Source organism: Oncorhynchus gorbuscha, linkage group LG01, assembly GCF_021184085.1.
Source record: "Oncorhynchus gorbuscha isolate QuinsamMale2020 ecotype Even-year linkage group LG01, OgorEven_v1.0, whole genome shotgun sequence".
NCBI classification, from domain to species: Eukaryota; Metazoa; Chordata; class Actinopteri; order Salmoniformes; family Salmonidae; genus Oncorhynchus; species Oncorhynchus gorbuscha.
Window position 1 is genome coordinate 74290733 of NC_060173.1, and position 23851 is coordinate 74314583.

The window sequence follows — 23851 nt, forward strand, 5'->3', positions numbered from 1 at the left end:
GCTGTCAATGATCACCCCTATCACATTACTGGAATCCTCTGATATTGGTGAAACATCAAGAGTTCTCACAAAGAGGATTCTGTCTGAGTTCTGTGGCACCTCAGGCCTTGAACCAACTCAAGCCTACCCCAGAATCTGAAAATCAAAAAGATTTTCAAGGCTGTCTACAAGGGGCTTCTTCAAGAATTTGGGTCAGAGAAGATGCTCCAGGTTGCAATGAAGTCAAGGGATTATGCATTTGACGATGCCCTGGTCAAATCATTAACTAGGGAACTGCTAACTAAATGCAATGAGGCTAGCTCTTCACCTCACTCCATGACCCAGTTGTCATCACACAATGCACTTGGCAGTGACGAGGTAGGTAATTCTGGGCTTCCAACAACTGGTACAAAGGAAAAGAAGAGAGGAAGATTCAACGCTCTCTGTGGATTCAACCCAAAGGTACATATGTCAATCAAATACATAAAAATAATGATATTCATTACATACAGTATGATGGTAAACACTGATACCTTTTGTGTGCAATTTCTGTACAAATGACTGTTTGTTTTCCAGTGTACACAGAAGGTCAACAAGAGGAACCACTGCACTCCAACACCTTCCCAGAACCAGACCCCTGCTATCAGTGAAACAGGTAAGTCAATACACTCAAATGTGTACTGAACAAAAATATAAACACAACTTGCAACAATTTCAAAGATTTGATTGAGTTACAGTTCATATAAGGAAATCAGTCAATTGAAATACGTTCATTAGGCCCTTATCTATGGATTTCACATGACTGGGAATACAGATATGCATCTATTCGTCACAGATACCTAGGGGCGTGGATCAGAAAACCAGTCAGTATCTAGTGTGATCACCATTTGATCACCAGCGTGACACTTCTCCTTCGCATAGAGTTGATCAGGATGTTGATTGTGGCCCATGGAATGTCCCTACTCCTCTTCAATAGCTGTGCAAAGTTGTTGAATATAGGTGGGAACTGGAACACGCTGTTGTTCACGTCAATCCAGAGCATCACAAACATGCTAAATGGGTGACATGTCTGGTGATTATGCAGGCCTTTCGACATGCGGCCATGCATTATCATGCTGAAACATGAGGTGATGGCGGCGGATGAATGGCACGACAATGGGCCTGCATAATAATCTCGTGACGGTATCTCTGTGCATTCAAATTGCCATTGATAAAATGCAATTGTGTTCGTTGTCCGTAGCTTATGCCTGCCCACACCATAACCCTACAGCCAACACAACGCTGTGGTTGTGAGGCCGGTTGGACATACTGACAAATTCTCTAAAACAACATTGAAGAAAAGAAATAAACATTAAATTCTCTGGCCACAGGTCTGGTGGACATTCCTGCAGTCAGCATGCCAAATGCACGCTCAAAACTAGTCAACCAGCGTTTTCCCTTGCTCCTATTTTTCTCAGTTTCTGAGACATCTGTGGCATTGTGTTGTGTGACAAAACTGCACATTTTAGCGTGGCCTTTTATTGTCTCCCGCACGAGTTGCACCTTTGTAATGATCATGCTTTTTAACCCACAAGAGTCTAAAGCCCTGTCTAGGCCGAGGGGTTTGTATCGGCCTTACTGCTGTTAGCCCATACAAACGCATTGAATAACAGATTCAGTACATGGAACTGAAGTGTCTGTCCTAAATCTGATAGATATAAGAAAGTTTGAATATATATATAATATACAGTCTATATATATATACAGTCTCAATCCGCCTATTTAACGCAGAAGCCCCCAGGGCTTAGACTATATATATATATATATATATATATATATATATATATATAGTGTGTGTATGTATGTATGTATGTGTGTATATGTATGTATATATATTTTTTGCATGTTTTTATCCCCTTCTTTTTGGCACTAAACAGTCCTGGGGGGGGCCTATGTAACACTTCTGCGTTAAATAGGCGGATTGAGACTGCTAGGCTACCTGCTGCCCTACATTTGTAAATTATGTAGAATATTACAATTTAAATAATAATAATGCAATACTAATTATTCACACTAACTAGGGTCAGTTAACATTTTCTTTATGTTTACATTTTTTTTCTTCCAGCAATTGTCAATGATCAAGAATCCTGCCTTACAGAGAGTGTATGCTCCACCAAGAAGAAACCAAGGAAGCGTTCGCTCATTTCTAGGATGTTTTCAGCTATAGGCAAAGCCTTGTCCAGTCCCTTTACTTCCTGCTATAAAAGGAAGAGCACCTAAACTATATTTCAAAATATATATTTGAAATAAACATAATTGCATTAATTCTTCATGTTGATTGTTTTTCATTATATATTATTGGATGATATAAAGTGTAGTATTAGTAATAGTAGAAGTTGTATAGTTGACTATATTACTTTTAAGATACATTAAAAAAAAGAATAGTGTTCATTTGAAGTCTGATGTTTACATACACCTTAGCCAAATACATTTAAACTCCGTTTTTCACAATTCCTGCCATTTAATCCTTGTAAAAATTCTGTGTCTTCGGTCAGTCAGGATCACCACATTATTTTAAGAATGTGAAATGTCAGAATAATAGTAGAGAGAATGATTTATTTCAGCTTTTATTTCTTTCATCACGTTCCCAGTGGGTCAGAAGTTTACATACACTCAATTATTATTTGGTAGCATTGCCTTTAAATTGTTTAACTTGGGTCAAACATTTCGAGTGGCCTTCCACAAGCTTCCCACAATAAGTTGACTGAATTTTGGCCCATTCCCCCTGACAGAGCTGGTGTAACTGAGTCAGGTTTGTAGACCTCCTTGCTTGCACACGCTCTTTCAGTTCTGCCCACACATTTTCTATAGGATTGAGGTCAGGGCTTTGTGATGGCCACTCCAATACCTTGACTTTGTTGTCCTTAAGTCATTTTGCCACAACTTTGGAAGTATGCTTGGGGATATTGTCCATTTGGAATACCCACTTGCGACCAAGCTTTAACCTCCTGACTGATGTCTTGAGCTGTTGCTTCAATATATATACACTGCTAAAAAAAAACACAATGTAACTCCAAGTTAATCACACTTCTGTGAAATCAAACTGTCCACTTAGGAAGCAACACCGATTGACAATAAATTTCACATGCTGTTGTGTAAATGGAAAAGATAACAGGTGAAAATTATAGGCAAATTACAAGGTGCAGGTGGTGACCACAGACCACTTCTCAGTTCCTATGCTTCCTGATGTTTTGGTCACTTTTGAATGCTGGCGGTGCTTTCACTCTAGCGGTAGCAGCTCATCCAGGATGGCACATCAATGCGAGCTGTGGCAAGAAGGTTTGCTGTGTCTGTCAGCGTAGTGTCCAGAGCATGGAGGCGCTACCAGGAGACAGACCAGTACATCAGAAGACGTGGAGGAGGCCAACAACACAGCAGCAGGAACGCTAACTCCGCCTTTGTGCAAGGAGGAGCAGGAGGAGCACTGCCAGAGCCCTGCAAAATGACCTCCAGTAGGCCACAAATGTGCATGCGTCTGCTCAAACGGTCAGAAACAGACTCCATGAGGGTGGTATGAGGGCCCGACGTCCACAGGTGGGGGTTGTGCTTACAGCTCAACACCGTCCTCTGGACGGCTCTGACAACTACCAATACCTGGGTGTCTGGTTAGACTGTAAACTCTCCTTCCAGACTCACATTAAGCATCTCCAATCCAAAATTAAATCTAGAATTGGCTTCCTATATCGCAACAAAGCATCCTTCACTCATGCTGCCAAACATACCCTCGTAAAACTGACCATACTACCGATCCTCGACTTCGGTGATGTCATCTATAAAATAGCCTCCAACACTCTACTCAACAAACTGGATGCATTCTATCACAGTGCCATCTGTTTTGTCACCAAAGCCCCATACACTACCCACCATTGCGACCTGTACGCTCTCGTTGGCTGGCCCTCGCTTCATACTCGTCGCCAAACCCACTGGCTACAGGTTATCTACAAGTCTCTGCTAGGTAAAGCCCCACCTTATCTCAGCTCACTGGTCACCATAGCAGCACCCACTCGTAGCACGCACTCCAGCAGGTATATCTCACTGGTCACCCCCAAAGCCAATTCCAGTTCTCTGCTGCCCATGACTTGGAATGAATTGCAAAAATCTCTGAAGCTGGAGACTCATATATCCCTCACTATCTTTAAGCACCAGCTGTCAGAGCAGCTTACAGATCACTGCACCTGTACATAGCCCATCTGTAAATAGCCCATCTACCTACCTCATCCCCATACTGGTATTTATTGATTTATTTTGCTCCTTTGCGCCCCAGTATCTCTACCTGCATATTCACCTTCTGCTGATCTACCTTTCCAGTGTTTAATTGCTATATTGTAATTACTTCGCCACCATGGCCTATTTATTTCCTTAACTCACCTCATTTGCACTCACTGTATATAGACTTTTTGTTTTCTTTTGTTCTACTGTATTATTGACTGTATGTTTTGTTTATTCCATGTGTAACTCTGTGTTGTTGTATGTGTCGAATTGCGACGCTTTATCTTGGCCAGGTCGCAGTTGCAAATGAGAACTTGTTCTCAACTAGCCTACCTGGTTAAATAAAGGTGAAATAAATCAAATTAAAATAAAACATATCCACATCATTTTCTAATTTCCTCATGATGCCATCTATTTCGTGAAGTGAACCAGTCCCTCCTGCAGCAAAGCACCCCCACAACATGATGCTGCCACCCCCGTGCTTCACGGTTGGGATGGTGTTCTTCGACTTGCAAGCCATTACGGCCAAACAACTCTATTTTTGTTTCATCAGACCAGAGGATATTTCTCCAAAAAGTATGATCTTTGTCCCCATGTGCAGTTGCAAACCGTAGTCTGTCTTTTTTATGGCGGTTTTGGAGCAGTGGCTTCTTCCTTGCTGAGCGGCCTTTCAGGTTATGTCGATATAGGACTCGTTTAACTGTGGATATAGATACTTTTGTACCTGTTTCCTCCAGCATCTTCACAAGGTCCTTTGCTGTTGTTCTGGGATTGATTTTCACTTTTCGCACCAAAGTACGTTCATCTCTAGGAGACAGAACGTGTCTCCTTCCTGAGTAGTATGACGGCTGTGTGGTCCAATGGTGTTTATACTTGTGTACTGTTATTTGTACAACTGAACATGGTACCTTCAGGCATTTAGAAATTGCTCCCAAGGATGAACCAGTCTTGTGGAGTTCTACAAAAAACAATCTGAGGTCCTGGCTGATTTCCCCATGATGTCAAGCAAAGAGGCACTGAGTTTGAAGGTAGGCCTTGAAATACATCCACAGGTACACCTCCAATTGACTCAAATGATGTCAAGTAGCCTATATCAGAAGCTTCTAATGCCATGACATTTTCTGGAATTTTACAAGCTGTTTAAAGGCACAGTCAACTTAGTGTATGTCAACTTCTGACCCACTGGAATTGTGATACAGTGAATTAATCTGTCCGTAAACAATTGTTGGGAAAATTAGAAAAAAGAGACGTGGAGAATGAGGTTGGAGTTGGCTGTGTAGAACAGGGTAAACAGGCCCTGAGGGGAATCAAAGGTAGTGGTGGTGAGTAAAATCCAGAGCAAGGTAGTTGGGTGGTGAGATGTGGAACAGGAGACAGGAGCCAGAGACAGAGCGATAACTGCAATGAGAAGATACATGGTGTCAGGCAGGGAAACAGGCACAGCAGGGTAACAGGATATTGAATAATCATAAATGGCTAGACTATATATAGAATACATATATGGCAGCTCTGCTTCTAGCTCCTAAGCAACTTTGCAGTATTTGCAGTGTGTTATTCCTTACATTATTAGGGCAGAAACTTTTTTGTGTTATTACATACAGCCAGAAATAACTTTTGGATGTCAGAGCGGCGGTAACTCAACAGCATTACGACCAGGAATTTAGTTTATTGCCGAGGCTGCTCCAAAACACAGCTGGCGGGGAAGAGGTATTCGGAGTGGACTTCTAGTCCGAGTCAGGAGGCGTGCACACCATCCACCGCTTCCAAGTATATTATTCGCAAATGTTCAGTGTCTGGATAATAATGTAGACAAGCTCAGGGCGAGGAGCATGGCTCTCGGGATATACTGTCCCCATCCATACAGCCAGCTGGGTTCTCACTACCAGGGTTGGGTAGGTTACTTTCTAAATGTAATCCGTTAGTTACTAGTTACCTGTCCAAATTTGTAATCAATATAATCCAACATAACTTTTGGATTACCCAAACTCAGTAATGTAATCTGATTACATTCAATTACTTTTATATTACTTTCCCCTTAAGAGGCATTAGAAGAAGACAAAAATGTATTTTACCAATTGAACAACATCTATTGCAGGATAAATCAATGTTAATGTTTACATAGCTGGCTATCACGTTTCAGGTAAGACCCAAATGCAGACTGTGTTGAAGTAACCATGTTTATTACAGCAACAGGGGCAGGCAAACGACAGGTCAAGGCAGGCAAGGGTCGATAATTTAGACTAGTGGCAACGTATGGGATGGCAGGCAGGGGCAGGCAGAATGGTCTAGCAGGCAGGATCAGAGTCCGGACAGGAAAGGGTCAAATCTAGGAGGGTCAGAAAAGAGAGAATGGGGAAAAGCAGGAGCAGAGACAAAACGCTGGTTGACTTGACAAACAAGACGAAATGGCAACACACAAACAGAGAACACAGGTATAAGTACCCAGGGGAAAATGGGGAAGATGGGCGACACCTGGAGGGGGGTGGAGACAAGCACAAGGATAGGTGAAACATATCAGGGTGTGACAGCTGGCCATATATGATGTTGGTTATGTAGGCTTCTTCTAACCCATCGCTTTCTACTACATATAATAATACAATTAAATGATAACTTTACATTAAAAACCAAAGTCTATCAGAATTCCAGTCATTACAATAAATGTTATACCCCTTGATATTCAAGAATAGACTTGGGAATATGGAAGTATGGATTATCCAAATTGTTTTACCTGAGCATAACCCCAAAAGGAAGGACTTATTAGCCAGATCTACTCTGTTGATTGGGCTCATTGATTCGAGTTGAAAAATCAATGCTGCGTTCATTTAATTGCATGCTTTGAACACTACTGAAAAGTGCAATTTACATGTGAAAAATGAATGCCATATGCTGCATTTGCTGCAGGGTTATTGTTTACCTTTCTGTTGGTGACACTTGCGTCAGAGGCATCCAGGCAACACAGAATGGCACTTGATCCAGACAGAAACTCAGCTACTGTTCTGTTCAATCGTTAGGCATCTTTTGAGTACAATATACACTACCGGTCAAATGTTTTAGAACACCTATTCATTCATGGGTTTTTCTTTATTTTTATTATTTTCTACATTGTAGAATAATAGTGAGGACATTAAAACTATGAAATAACACATGGAATCATGTAGTAACCAAAAAAGTGTTAAACAAATCAAAATATATTTTATATTTGAGATTCTTCAAATTGCCACCCTTTGCCTTGATGACAGCTTTGCACACTCTTGGCATTCTCTCAACCAGCTTCATGAGGTAGTCACCTGGGTCCTCAGATCCTCAAAAGGTTCCACAGCTGCAACATTGATTTTATCACTGCCTGGTACGGCAACTGTTCGGCCTCCGACCGCAAGGTACCAGAGGGTAGTCTGTACGGCCCAGTACATCACTGGGGTGAAACTGCCTGCCACACAGGACCTCTTCACCTATGTGGTGTCAGAGGAAGACCTGAAAATTTACGAAAGACTCTAGCCACCCAAACCATAGACTGTTCACTCTGAATTTGGCAGTACATCCAAGCAGCCTCACAATCGCAGACCATGTGTAACCATGCCAGTCAAGGACATCCACATCCAGCTTTTTTACCTGCAGGATGGGCTGAGACAAGCCAACCGGACAGCTGATGAAACTGTGGGTTTGCATAACCGAAGAAATTCTGTGACCAACAGATGCATATCTGAATATATGTAAAATATGTATATTAGGGCATTATGTATTTATTTCAATTGACTGATTTGCAATTGACTGATTTTCAATTGACTGATTTACTTTTATGAACTGAAACTCAGTTTTATCTTTGAAATTGTTGTGTAAATATTTTTATTCAGTGTAACTGTTATGCAGGTGAGTGAGGACCCAAAAGCGACTGAACAGAAACTGAGTTTATTAAAGTCCAAACAGGGAAAACATAATCCTCAATCTTTACAGGAGATGTCCAAACAGGGAAAACATAAATCCTCTAGTTGTTGAGGAGAATTGCAGGACAAGCGGCAACAGGCTGCAGGTCCCTTCGGGTAGGCGCGGGCCGTAGCGGACAGAGACACCTGCTCACACGCAGCATCTGATGAAAAGGCAAAACACGACAGGACGGAACAAGGGCACAGCAAACAAGAATCCGACAAGGACAGAGGCAGAAACCGAGAGAGAAATAGAGACCTAATCAGAGGGCAAAATAGGGGACAGGTGTGAGAGAGTAAACGAGGTCGTTAGGAGAATGAGGAACAGCTGGGAGCAGGAACGGAACGATAGAGAGAGAGAGGGATAGAGAGAGAGAAAGAAACCTAATACGACCAGCAGAGGGAAACGAAGAGAAGAGAAAGCACAGGGACAAGACATGACAATACAATACATGACAGTAACTTTTCATTTATTCTTTAAATGTATTTTATTTTGTATTATTCTTCTTTTTTTTAAGTTAAGCATTGGCAGGATGGACCCTGTAAGTCCCTTAACCTTGAAAATTATTCATAGATATATTAATAGATGTTTCAAGAAAATTAGATACAAGCCTTTTATCTATCTACAGTATCATCCACATTATCACAAACAGTTACATTCAAAGAGCATTTTAGTAGCCTACTGCTTTTCATGCTTTCCAATGTATGCCACTTTCATGATTCTCATGAACATATGTGAGATTGTTGGTATCTCTTCAAGGAGCTTTGTTTCAGAGCCCGGCTATGAGTTATCTACCTACACTGTTTCGGTCCTACAGGTGATGAGGGCATTGCTTGCGGAGATGTGCCTGGAGATTGTGCGGTTTGTAGCTGAGGCCATCCTGGAGGTCATCATCCCTGCAATTTTCCGTTTTGTACGGATATCCAGCCATGTGTCTCCAGTATTCGTCAAGTCTCTGACAGAATCAGAGAGATCTTCTAGCACAAACCTGAAGGTTCGCAAGAGAGGCAGCAGCAAATCCACAAGATCTCGCACGGCCAAATCAAGCTCCTCTCGTAATGGGTATGTTCAGTCATTCCTAAAGAAACCGGTTTCACCTAACTACACATAACCCATTTTGTGAAAATATGTTTTGTTATCTGTATAACAGTTTACTCTTAATGGCCAGTTTAACTGATTACTGAATTATGCATTAATGTGACTACAGTGTCTACTATTGAATATGGAATGCTGTATTGTTTGCTTTGTATTCTCAAAGGTCTCAGACAGTGTTGCCAAATACTCAGGGAGATGGTGAGTCTATATCATCTGAGCCACTCAGTGACTTTTTTGTGATCACTGAGGACAGTCTCCTGGCTAGTTTCCAGGATTCCTTCAAAGAGTCGCTGAACAATGTCCTCTGTATCCAAAGAGAGGGCCAGGTAGACACTCAAAGTCTATCCCGGGTTATTGTTGGAGAAGTGTCAAAGAAGGTCAATTCCATAATCTCTGTGGCCATCCAAACTCCCATCTCTGGGCGAATATCCCCTGTCTTTTTTGCCAGTGGTGGTGTCTCCAGCACCAAGGTGGTTGAGGAGATGGTGTCTGGCATTTCCAACATACTTCAGATGTACATTAATGGGAAGAGTGTTGAGCAGAGTGTTGTTCTCAGAGAGGATGGTGTTGAGGTGGATATGACACATTTAACAGGACAGGTCATGACAGCCCTCAGTGGCACTGTTTTGAACTTCAGCAATAAGGAGGAAAATGATCCCAACAAGAGGGAACTGCTTTGTGTTGTTGCTGACCATATGAAGATGCTTGAATCTTGTAAAAGTTCTGAGGAGATGCTAAAACAAGGAGAGAGCAACCTCAATATCAAAGGTGCCAAATCTCGTCTTCGTCTGTCAACACAAAGTATGGACAGACTACTCACTGAGGAGTTTCAGACCAAGGCCACTGAATCGATCCAACCCAAAGGTACATTAGTCATCAAAATACAAATGATAAAGATTATTTTTATTCATTACGTAAAGTATGATGGTAAACACTGATAACTTGTGTGTGCTATTTCTCCTACTGTACAAATGACTGTTTGTTTTCTAGTGTACACAGAAGGTCAACAAGAAGACCCACTGCACTCCAACACCTTCCCAGAACCAGACCCCTGCTATCAGTGAAACAGGTAAGTCAATACACTCAAATGTGTACTGAAATACGTTCATTAGGCCCTTATCTATGGATTTCACATGACTGGGAATACAGATATGCATCTGTTCATCACAGATATCTTAACAAAAGGTAGGGGCGTGGATCAGAAAACCAGTCAGTATCTGGTGTGATGACCATTTGCCTCATGCAGCGTGATAATTCTCCTTCGCATAGAGTTGATTAGGCTGTTGATTGTGGCCTTTGGAATGTTGTCGCAATCCTCTTCAATGACGGATCACCACCTCAAGCTGAACTTTGGCAAGACGGAGCTGCTCTTCCTCCCGGGGAAGGACTGCCCGTTCCATGATCTCGCCATCACGGTTGACAACTCCATTGTGTCCTCCTCCCAGAGCGCTAAGAACCTTGGCGTGATCCTGGACAACACCCTATCGTTCTCAACTAACATCAAGGCGGTGGCCCGTTCCTGTAGGTTCATGCTCTACAACATCCGCAGAGTACGACCCTGCCTCACACAGGAAGCGGCGCAGGTCCTAATCCAGGCACTTGTCATCTCCCGTCTGGATTACTGCAACTCGCTGTTGGCTGGGCTCCCTGCCTGTGCCATTAAACCCGTACAACTCATCCAGAACGCCGCAGCCCGTCTAGTGTTCAACCTTCCCAAGTTCTCTCACGTCACCCCGCTCCTCCGCTCTCTCCACTGGCTTCCAGTTGAAGCTCGCATCCGCTACAAGACCATGGTGCTTGCCTACGGAGCTGTGAGGGGAACGGCACCTCAGTACCTCCAGGCTCTGATCAGGCCCTACACCCAAATAAGGGCACTGCGTTCATCCACCTCTGGCCTGCTCGCCTCCCTACCACTGAGGAAGTACAGTTCCCGCTCAGCCCAGTCAAAACTGTTCGCTGCTCTGGCTCCCCAATGGTGGAACAAACTCCCTCACGACGCCAGGACAGCGGAGTCAATCACCACCTTCCGGAGACACCTGAAACCCCACCTCTTTAAGGAATACCTAGGATAGGATAAAGTAATCCTTCTCACCCCCCCCTTAAAATATTTAGATGCACTATTGTAAAGTGGCTGTTCCACTGGATGTCATAAGGTGAATGCACCAATTTGTAAGTCGCTCTGGATAAGAGCGTCTGCTAAATGACTTAAATGTAATGTAATGGATCTCCTCCCAGACCTGGACTAAAGCATCCACCAACTCCTGGACAGTCTGTGGTGCAACGTGGCGTTGTTGGATGGAGCGAGACATGATGTCCCAGATGTGCTCAATTGGATTCAGGTCTGGGGAACGGGCGGGCCAGTCCATAGCATCAATGCCTTCCTCTTGCAGGAACTGCTGACACACTCCAGCCACATGAGGTCTAGCATTGTCTTGCATTAGGAGGAACCCAGGGCCAACCATACCAGCATATGGTCTCACAAGGGGTCTGAGGATCTCATCTCGATACCTAATGGCAGTCAGGCTACCTCTGGCGAGCACATGGAGGGCTTTGCTGCCCCCCAAAGAAATGCCACCCCACACCATGACTGACCCACCACCAAACCGGTCATGCTGGAGGATGTTGCAGGCAGCAGAATGTTCTCCACCGCGTCTCCAGACTCTGTCACGTCTGTCACATGTGCTCAGTGTGAACCTGCTTTCATCTGTGAAGAGAACAGGGCGCCAGTGGCGAATTTGCCAATCTTGGTGTTCTCTGGCAAATGCCAAACGTCCTGCACGGTGTTGGGCTGTAAGCACAACCCCCACCTGTGGACTTCGGGCCCTCATACCACCCTCATGGAGTCTGTTTCTGACCGTTTGAGCAGACACATGCACATTTGTGGCCTGCTGGAGGTCATTTTGCAGGGCTCTGGCAGTGCTCCTCCTGCTCCTCCATGCACAAAGGCGGAGGTAGCGGTCCTGCTGCTGGGTTGTTGCCCTCCTACGGCCTCCTCCACGTCTCCTGATGTACTGGCCTGTCTTTTGGTAGCTCCTCCATGCTCTGGACACTACGCTGACAGACACAGCAAACCTTCTTGCCACAGCTCGCATTGATGTGCCATCCTGGATGAGCTACACTACCTGAGCCAATTGTGTGGGTTGTAGACTCCGTCTCATGCTACCACTAGAGTGAAAGCACCACCAGCATTCAAAAGTGACCAAAACATCAGCCAGGAAGCATAGGAACTGAGAAGTGGTCTGTGGTCACCACCTGCAGAACGACTCCTTTATTGGGGGTGTCTTGCTAATGACCTGTTGTCTATTCAATTTGCACAACAGCAAAACAGCAGAACTGTTCTTCCCCAAGTAAAACATTTCTCAACTGGTAATAACTCCATATTATCATTAATTGAGAAATGTATTAATTGATTCGTTTTTACTGGTTTGTTGTGAATGTGAAGCAAGGGTTTTATGCTTTTGATTCCACAGCACTGTTTACTGTTTTTGTTTTTAATTCACTATTTTCATTAGCTCTAGTACAGTTGATATATAAAGCATCTAATTCCGTTCCAACGAGAGGTTCACATAACAATGTCTTTGAAGCTTTTGAGCTTCTACCCACAATAGCACCACCAACACCCAATTGGAAAAACAGAGAATTTATTCAAGGCAATGTCATTATCCCTTCAGTAATGTTTCATCACCCTCTAATTGTCAGATTAGATTGGAGAAGGTTACTGCAGACCAATAACTTTGCAATAGTATTTGGTAGTATTTGGTCTGTAATCGAAAGGGGTAATAAGGGTAATAAGAACTTTTGGCAAGTTTTACAATGCACTACAACTGCATTCTCAGCATTATTCCTTTTGGCTCTAGTTAGGGATGCCAATATTTTTTAAACTGTCGTTTTCTTACTTTTTCTCATTCAGTTTCCTAGTTATTGCTGACTTCATGACTGGCTCGCGGTAGCATTACTTCAGGTTATTACAGTAAACGAGAAATCCCTCAATCTGCCGTATATTTTTCAGATTCACATAATTAAAGTAATACTGCCATTGCCTAGGGGTTTTGTTAGGAATTTATTGGTTTCCAGAAGTCCTGATTTGACGGGTTTGACTCTGCTTCTCCTTTAGCTGGCACATGTCTCCCCCCTGGCTGCCTGTGTGTGTTGCCTGGTTCCACAAACTGCTTGCTTTTTTCACTCCAGGTCAAGTCTGTCATCAACCTCCTGTTTGCTGCCTAAACCAGAGACGTCTCAGCACTAAGGAGGTCAAGTATGCAACTCTCTTACACACTCTCTTCCTTAACACACACGCACATACACGCACACACAAATTCACAGAAACACACCAAACATAATGACTGTCCCTCAGTGTGTACAACGGCACTAAAGCCCTGCTGTCCATGATATGCAAATTATAACATTTTTGAATCATGTTAATTTCATGACAATGGAATGTTTAGATCTTCATTCATAGTGATAAATCATCTTTTGCATCTCTGACTTACTTCCGTCTTCTTTCTTTGGCCGTTTATCGTCCATCTCGTGACACTGCTGACCTGTTTCTGTATGTCTGCAGATTTGCTCTGTCCTCCGTGGACATGGAGCAGAGGGACTATGACTCCAGGACGGCTTTACATGTGGCAGCAGCAGAAGGTACTTCTCACAGCCTCCTTTTCCTGTCACACACAGGGACAGATTGTGTGTGTGTGTCAGGGTCATCTGGGAGTGTTTGGCAGACCCCCTCTGTGTCGTAGGGTTAATTTGTTGTTGTCCCTCGGTTACTGCACCGTGTAGTGTTTGACGTCTTTGCTGCAGTGTGTGAGAGAGAAAGTGTGTAGGAGTGTGTGTTTGTTTCTTAAATAACCCTATCTGCTCTATTTTCAGGATGTGCAGAGGTGGTGAGCTTCCTCTTGGAGGCGTGCAAAGTCAACCCTGTTCCCATTGATAGGTATGACCACTTTGTCTGTCCGCCTGTCTGTCATATCTGTGTTTGTGTTTTGGGTGGGAAGGTAGGTGTGGGTGGATGATTGAGAGACTGTATCATATACTTGTGTGAGAGTCTACAATGCAGTCCCACTCAAAAGAACACTTATGGTCGACCATGAGGGATTTATTTGAACTGTACCCTTTAGCATTTTCACACCTGAAGAGTCGTGTTAGTTCCCAAAAGGAATACCTTTGTAGGCCAGTCCAACCTCAGTCAGTCACACTGCTCATTATCTTTCCGGTAGGTGGGATAAGACCCCAATGGAAGAGGTCTTGCATTTTGGCCATCACGACATGGTCACCATCCTCCAGGACTATCAAAACAAGTACAACCCACAAGAGGCCCCCAAGAAGGACAAGGGGACAACAGAGAACAACCTGGGCGGCCTGCTGTAGTGTAGTAATCCAAGCCAGGTGATGGCGCCACGCTGCTTTTGTATCCTCTCTAATAGACTGCTGTTTCTTTGGTGGGATAAACACTTTTTGGATTTTTGTCGACTTTGTATGATGACTTTATTTCTGAACTGTGTGTTTGATTAAATGTGTTTTACATTTTTTATACTCCTTTGTTTTACTGTAAGTGTTTTGCTTTACCATTTGTGGTGCGCTTTGGTGACGGTGTTGCTTGTTTTGGCTGTATCTTTCCTCTTTCGTCCTCTAACCTTTCCCTCACCAAGTGCGTGTGTGTGTGTGTGTGTGTGTGTGTGTGTGTGTGTGTGTGTGTGTGTGTGTGTGTGTGTGTGTGTGTGTGTGTGTGTGTGTGTGTGTGTGTGTGTGTGTGTGTGGTGAGAGAGTCCCATATCAAAGTGCAGAATCTGATTGAATCTTTGTGACATTGGTGTGCAATGTAAAGTGATATTATTATACATATGCTGCTACATGTAAATTGTATATTTATGTACTGCATAAAGTAAATATATGTCATGTTATCAAGTTCCAATACTTAATATAATTTAATATAATAGTTTAGCAGTTTGGTATTTTTCCTGGAGGGCCACAATGTGTAGTACTCTTTGGCCAAACCAGGCACACTAGAGTCTATGGTGAATCGGAAATTCAGCTTATGTTGGCACTAATATCACTCCATAACATTCTAGCTATACTTAGTGGTTAATGCCTGGTTGGAAAAAATGAAAAAGACTGTAGCTCCTAAAGACATGATGGGCCACCACTTGGGTAGAAGCACTATATGGTCCTGTAGCCTACTTTGTCAAATGTAAACAAGTTTAGGATGTCAAATGTTACCAAACATCCTACACTTCCATTAGTCCCAGTCAAACGTATCTTGACCTTTATCAAGCCTACTGCATATTCCCTTTAGCTTTAATTTCAATTTCATTTTATTGTACTTTGTTTGGGACGGCACAAGATACTTAAAAAAAAAGTATGTATATTTCTGGTCTAGTGTTCTTTTTTTGTATTATGATTTTCTCATAACAATGGAATTTTCCTTCTCTATTGCTCAATACTGTATGCTACGTGCACACAGTTGTCTGTTGTAGATCTGGAACCACTGACAGAATAGGGAAGTATCTGTGGCCACATGATAAAACACTAGTCTGGCATCAGTAGTCTGAAAATAGGAGGAAACCAGTTGGACATGTACATCAACATATGGCAGTTGACATTAATATTGTCAAAAACTCATCCTAGATGTCTCACACCTTTTGAATGAACTTGTGCCTTTGGCCAGGATCCAATTTTCCCACGGAGCTGGTGTGTAAAGTACCAATACTGATCAAATTAGAACTCAAAGCAGTGGTAGTTTTTATGGGGAAAACATGAAATCAAATCAGAATTTTATTGGTCACATACACATGGTTAGCAGATGTTAACCTTTCTAGCGCCGGGAAAACGCTAGCGGAACCCCTTGACAACATTCCGCTGAAAAGGCAGAACGCAAAATTCAAAAATATTTTCATTCACAACAATGTCTCACAAATGAATGCGAGCGTAGCGAAATGCTTGTGCTTCTAGTTCCGACCGTGCAGTAATATCTAACAAGTAATCTAACAATTTCACAACAACTACCTTAAACACAGAAGTGTAAAGGAATGAATAAGAATATGTACACATATATATATAGATGAGCGATGGCCAAACGACATAGGCAAGTTGCAGTAGATGGTACAGAGTATGAGATGAGTAATGTAGGGTATGTAAACATTATATAAAGTGGCATGGTTTAAAGTGACTAGTGATACATTTATTACATCCTATTTTTAATTATTAAAGTGGCTAGAGATTGAGTCAGTATGTTGGCAGCAGCAACTCAATGTTAGTGATGGCTGTTTAACAGTCTGATGGGCTTGAGATAGAAGCTGTTTTTCAGTCTCTCGGTCCCAGCTTTGACCATCACGACATGACCCTGTCCTCTCTGTACATTCCATTTCTATCTCTACCATTACTTTTTCATTTGTGTAATGCACTGTTACCGTTCTGCAGCAACACTGAGATGGTGACATTGTGTATAGAGATATAGAACATGTTAAAATGATATCCAAAGAATGAGAAAGATAATGGAACATGTTGCCACAGACATTTAACCTCATTCACCACTCCTCTAAAAGTCAGGGAAACACCTGACTTGAACCCTCCAACCAATCACCACCCTAACACATAGAGGAACAGGTCTCAAAATCTCACATTGCTTTTGTCCTTGTTATAACATGTCTGTTGTAGTGGAGGTGGTTCGAAGAAGGGTAACCTTGCCTGAGCCCTGATAACTGGTGTTAGCTGCCTAGGCTTTAGCTCAGAGGAGTTAGAATCCCTGGCGGTCATATGGACAGATGGTTTAAGTCAGATGTCACCAATAGTCGCAGACCAATCTGACATTACAACTAAAGACAGTTCTGAGTGTATTGCTGTACAATACATGGATGTCCTTTTCTGCTATTTTAAGACATACATGATCAAGTTCCTTTGTTAAGAGGTGTGCAAGAGTGTGATTGCTCCTTGCAGTGGAATATGTACACATATATAAATATATTTGAATCAACAAGTTAAACAAAGCAAAGCTTTTCAGGCATGTGAGAGAGCTCAGATTTTTAATGAATTGAAACAATGAAGTCCAGGCAGTCGTGAGTACAGTTTAGAAGTACTTTCCATATAAGGGTCATTCCACAAATTCTGTATAACCTGTTACAACCTGGCTCAAGATTGTAACAAATAATGGGAAACCACACACTGAGTAAAGGAATAACAAAATTAATTTATACCATAAATAAACACTCACAAAAATAATCAGATGAGGCACGAAGGTCAGTAAATTAGGTGTCAACTGCCAAAGCCACAACAACACAACCAAAGGTATGCACGGAGAGAGGAATCTCTTGCTGAATGGGGGGGGGAGGGCAGTGGCTTTATGCCACAGCTGAGCTTTCACATGTGTGCCCCAATCAGCACTGACGACCCTCCCAGCTCCGCCCACCTCTCCTACTCCACCCACCAATCTCCTGCAGAAAGTAAGCACAGCAAAACCCATAAACCAGAGCAGGGAGGGGCCGTCACACTTGGTCAAAGAAAACATTTGATATAACCACATTTTCACATTCTGTCATAAAGAGCACATGTTCAACTTCATAAACATGTTTTCCCATCTCAAAACTATCAGTGCCAAATAAAGTATCAGGGTTGACCGTAACAGGGTTGATGATTTCCTAAATCAGCCATAAATCCCCTTGTGACAGGGGAAATGACAGCTTGTTGTGTGCTACAGGGAGTGGCAATTGCATGCAAGCTTCACCCCAAAAATGTAATTGTTAAAACACTTCTTGCCTATCTATGGTTAACAGGGTTGGCATGTTACGCTCGACCTACACAGTTATCCACCACAAAACACCAGAAAATGTACAAAAAAAAGAGTAGATCCAGCGCTCCTGCGTTTACTCTGTGATTTGACTATTAGATGTTCAATGTTTCTTTTGAAAGCAATATTTCAAAAGGAATAGTTTCACCAAATTAAAACGAGAGCTCAGTTTACGTAACAGGGTTGACCTTAAAATGAGGGACTGATGCAAATGAATCACTACTCACATGAAATAAAAAATAATCTTCAGAAATGACTTTGTCAAAGCAAAGCAACAAAATAACTAGGGCTTGGTGAAACTTGGAGAAATGTTGGGACGTGATGTCCTTGTCCCATCGCGCTCTAGCGACTCCTGTGGTGGTCGCCAGTTGTGCGGTGTTTCCTTCGAGACATTGGTGCAGCTGGCTTCTGGGTTAATCGAGCAATGTGTCAAGAATGTGTCAAGAAGCAGGGTCATGTTTCGGCGGACGCATGGCTCTTGACCTTTGCCTCTCCCGAGTTCGAACAGGAGTTGCAGCGATGGGACAAGACTACCAATTGGACATCACTAAATTGGGCAGAAAAATACACAAAACAATATAGATATATTTGATGAATTTTGGCACTTTAGCAAGCCTTTATCCATATTAAACATCTGATTTATTGAAGTCTAAATGTGGTCTATATTAAAGGCCACTTCATTTAATATAACACCCTTTTAAAATTCAATATTGGTGCAACATTTCTGACTAAAATATCAAAGGGCACTCATTTCGTGGAACGACCCAGAACATCTGAACCATTTTCCTTATTATAAATTGCTACAAAATCGTATCTATTTACAAAGTGAAGAACAGCTTTCTGCATCCCTTTTTTGTTGTTCATATTACATCTGCACACACAAAATATTACACTGTCCCACAAGTAGCGTAGAATAACATTCCTTATTACAAACAGCTGGACTCAAAGCCCCAAAACCTCATGCGTGTATATAAAACGATAACGTAGGACTACATATATATATATATATATTGTGCTTTCAAATCTATTGCAAACGTCATCCTTTTTGTGTGGTGTCTTTGGTACTCGGCTCGGGAGCTTACACACATTTTCCTGGGCACCGCCTGAAGAGGGCAGATTAGTTTGGGAAGGGAGTGCACATCTGAAGGGAGAGAGACAACATAGGATCAGGGGGAAAAAATGGCTGCATCTCAATAGCGGAATGCTGCACTTTTGTGATTGCATATGTGTTACACAGTGGCACAGTCACATAGTAAATAAAAAATGCATGAATTATCCCGACCCTCGCATGAAAGATTTGGAAATAAATGCTTCAGTTATGACAGCGCTACAGCTGATTTGCCAGGACCGTACATTCTAATTTTACCCCAGGGCTGTCTTGTCTTCTCAAATGTTCACATCTTTTCCACATTTTGTGTTTTATGATGATTAGATATGTGTTGTCTCATCTCTGTGTGCGGCTGGCGCTGTCTGTCTCTAACCTACCACACTGTGGGTTACGTTCCTCTGCCCAGGTGTTGCTGATGCAGGCCAGATCTTACTACACCCGGATAATTATTTTACGTATCAGCTAACCACATATGTTATAGCAATCTGGTGCCGGGCGGCACAGTTGATGATGTTGCACGCAACCATTGGTTGATGCATGGAACGGCTGAGCAGGGGAACACGACCACTGTGTGTGGCTACTGCTGGCTGACTAACATACAACAGTGTCTCTACTCTGTGTGCGGCTGGTGCTGTCTGGCTAAAACCTACCACAGTGTCTCTAATCCGTGTGTGTGGCAGGTGCTGTCTGGCTGTAACCTACCACATTTTCAATCTCATCAGGGTTAATAATCCTGGTCAGCTCTCCATACACTTCGGGACTCATGGGCAGCATGGCGTCCTGTAGTGTGGAGGGGTGGCTGAGGAGAAACAGAAACCAACAAACAGTTACATAACCAGGAGAAAATAAATGTTTGCAGTATTTAATATGAGAGTGACAATCAATCAATGGGGGCCCCCCCTGTCAGTAATTCAACCGTGCTTACTACCAGTGAAATATTTAGCTAGACTAATTTACCAAACATGTTAGCTGACATGGGTGAGTGACTGTCAGTGACTGACATAACAAGAGACGTACACTTTTCATTTGACCTTTTCTTGTACTTTGGGCTGTGTGTGTTGTCTGTTGTGTGGATCTTAAATCAATGAAAACGATATAAAAACAGTAAAAGGTGTTTCATAACAAGAATCACACTTACACTTCAGACACAGAGATGAGCTCCGTCTTAATGTAGTCAGCCCCAGAGGCACTCCCCAACTCCATTGGCTCAGCAGCTGAGAAGGTCAAAGGTTATAGACGTCTAGAGGTTATCATTAGAACCAAACACAGGTGGCTGGTGGCCCCTAAATTGGGGAGGACGGATTCATAGTAATGGCTGGAATGGAGTAAATGGAATGGTATCAAACACATCACACACTCCATTCCAGACATTATTTTGAGCCTTCCTCCCCTCACCAACCTCCTGTAGCAAGGCATTACCAGTGGTCAATATTTCAATGGGGAAAAGGGTGTGGCACAACAAAATATGAAAAGTATGCTATGCAGTGAATATTGTGTATAATAGCTTAGACTGGAATTGAATTCAACACCATTTGTACCGTTTTCAACTACTCAATCTTTCCTCAACATACATACATTTCTAACAGCTTGTTAGTTACCTTCTGTGGGGCGGCTGTAGTAGCGTGTGAAGGCGCTCTCTTTGGGGATGTTGGGGTAGAGGTAGAGCAGAGGGTTCTCAGGGATGTTCTCGGCAGCCATCACCTTGTAGTTGCGGAGGATGTCAGGAAAAGAGATGGCGGCCAGCTCCTTCTTAGTGTAGGGCTCCACCGCGTGGAAATGGACATCTATACAGTGGGGCAAAAAAGTATTTAGTCAGCCACCAATTGTGGAAGTTCTCCCACTTAAAAAGATGAGAGAGGCCTTTAATTTTCATCACAGGTACACTTCTACTCCAACCTAAGTGTATGTAAACTTCCGACTTCAACTGTACATAAATGCACACACACACAATGTGATATGAGAATGTGTTCTCAGTCAGTTTACCTGGTCAAATAATACAAACAGAAACACATATACCTGATACAGATGTACAGACACATACTCATAATGTGTAAAAACAATTAAAATACATATATTTTTGTCTGTCCATAGGTATGTACACGGAGTAAATATACCACATATTAGGAACACCTTCCCCCCCCCCCCACACAGCCTCAATTCGCCGGGGCATGGACTCTAATAGGTGTCGAAAGTGTTCCACAAGGATGCTGGCCCATGTTGACTCCAATGCTTCCCACAGTTGTGTCAAGTTGGCTGGATATCCTTCGGGTGGTGGACCATTCTTGATACACACGGGAAACTGTTGAGCATGAAAATCCCAGCAGTGTTGCAGTTCTTGACTCAATCCGATGCACCTGGCACCTACTACTATACCCCATTCAAAGGCACTTAAATATTTTGTCTTGCCCATTCACCCTCTGAATGGCACACATACACAATCCACGTCCCAATTGTCTCAAGGCTTAAAAATCCTTCTTTAACCCATCTCCTCCCCTTCATCTACAGCTACAAAAACACATGCACACAATAAGACACACACACCATTATTGGAGCCCTCCACCCAGGTGAAGGTAATGGCTCCCTCTCGGCTGCTCTCACTGAAGCGCAGCAGGAAAGTTCCAGGCTCCTTGTCCTTCAGCAGGGCTTTCTCTCTCTCCTTACTAACAAAGCCAATGATACACCTATAGACCATAGATATGTAGTTGATTATAGCACAATAAAGTAACTTTTCAAAAATGTAATGTAGACTTAGTCTTCAGAAAGGTATACTGAAGTAATGTGAGTTGGAGAGATGTTTTACCCATCATTCCACAGACACAGCAGGTGTCTCTTGATCAGGTCCAGTATTCCCTCGATCCACAGCCAGAAGGGAAAGCTCTTCTCATTCACATTCTGCTCAGGCAAAGACACACTCAATACACAGCCCATAGTAAACACACAGGGGTTGGCTAAAACACTGAACTTCCAGAGAGATGCTCACCTTGCAGAACTTGGTCCAGGGGATGAGTCCATTAGGGTTTCCGGCTGCTTCTCCACCTGTCACAGGAGTTTGGTATTATTATTGGTTCACTTTAATGGAACAACCTTAGCTGACACCGTTATGAGCAACACATGACAGAGGTCATAAGCTTTTTATGCACCTTTGGATACGGTGAATAGATTTTAAGCAACATTTGCATTGTTAGCCTTTATCTGGGATTAGTTGGCCAAATTAGTTGGTCACCTTGACTCTCTTGCCAGATATCTGTGTTGAGAAAAACTAATAGCCACCTCACACACTGGATGTATGGCCACCATTTATAGCCAACTAGCGCACCTTAATATCACAGATGGGTTTGCTGTGGCTGTGTCGTTTCACAAAACCACGCCAAGTCACAATAAGACTCACCCAGGAGCTTGTCTCCCAGCATGCTCAGCTGCTCATCGTTGAGGCCTCGCTTGGTTATGGAGGAGAACTGCCAGCTCAGCACGTTTGACAACTGGCTCCAGGTGGCCTGAGGAGGGCTCAGGAAGAACGACAGATTCTGAGGAGGAAGAGAGAGAGGGATGGAGATGATAAGCTGATAGTTTGGAAGAGGGGTGTTAGTGCTGGGGTGGAACAAAAGTCTGCACACCACCTGGCTCTTCAGGACCAGGAGTTCGACCCCCTAGATTAAACCTGTCCAGTCTGGATCACATGACATAAGTAAGGAGGCAGTTAAGAGAACAAAAGTTACTGTAGTTCTCAGAGTAAGTAGATAGAAGATAGATAGATAGATATATAGATAGATAGATAGATAGATAGATAGATAGATAGATAGATAGATAGATAGATAGATAGATAGATAGATAGATAGATAGATAGATAGATAGATAGATAGATAGATAGATAGATAGATACTGTAGCTATGAGATACTGTAGCTATGAGATACTGTAGCTATGAGATACTGTAGCTATGAGGATTTAGTCTTGAATGAGAAGGGTAAGTGAGAGGGGTTGTACCTTGGACTCACAGGTCAGCATGTTGTACCACATGACAGAGGCCCAGGCACTGGGCAGCTGGCTAATGTTGGAGATGACCACAATGGGCAGGGACATTGTCTGGACACACGCACACACACACACACACACACACACACACACACACACACACACACACACACACACACACACACACACACACACACACACACACACACACACACACACACACACACACACACACACACGAACATCAGTACAGAGAGTCAGGCTCCTTGGTGTGTATTACTAACAAATATTTCAGCCATGACAATAGTGTATACCATGTCTTTTTAAAAGCTCTACAGATTGGTTACTGTTGTTCTGACCTCTAGTTCGACCTGGAGTCCTGGCTGACAGAGTTGAGTCTCAAAGCTAATAGAGTGGAGCTCCTCCGTCACTATGAGAGGACCCTGAGTTGACACACAGACGTACATCATTTAAAAAATATATATGTATAACTATGACATTGCATAGTAATAGTTTTATACATCACAATCACCCTCACACTTGAGATGCTTTGTTTACCTCATTTGATCTGTTGCCTGTAACTTTCTGTTCCTTTAGTTGCTGGGGAAGAAAATAGTTGTAAATGATTAAAAGTAACCAAAAGAAGAAGAATAATATCAACAAAACTTAAAAACATGGTTCTGAACAGCACACATGATATACTGTTACAGCAATCGGCAGGAGACTTGAACCCTGGTCGCCTGACCTAAGG

At 42.8% G+C, this 23851-nt stretch overlaps 1 pseudogene across 1 annotated transcript in view; it reads right to left on the bottom strand.

Annotated features, from left to right (window-relative positions):
- Positions 1-17244: 17244 nt before the first annotated feature.
- LOC124041934 overlaps positions 17245-23851 on the bottom strand; it is a 46025-nt pseudogene continuing 39418 nt past the window's right edge. The window contains exons 14-25 of the transcript XR_006840009.1: positions 23659-23700; positions 23460-23543; positions 23113-23211; positions 22519-22654; positions 22111-22166; positions 21931-22022; positions 21672-21811; positions 20729-20914; positions 20269-20344; positions 19833-19929; positions 19109-19163; positions 17245-18569 (exon numbers count right to left, since the gene is read on the bottom strand). The product of XR_006840009.1 is annotated as a signal transducer and activator of transcription 1-alpha/beta-like (transcript). The remainder of the gene's footprint in view (positions 18570-19108; positions 19164-19832; positions 19930-20268; positions 20345-20728; positions 20915-21671; positions 21812-21930; positions 22023-22110; positions 22167-22518; positions 22655-23112; positions 23212-23459; positions 23544-23658; positions 23701-23851) is intronic.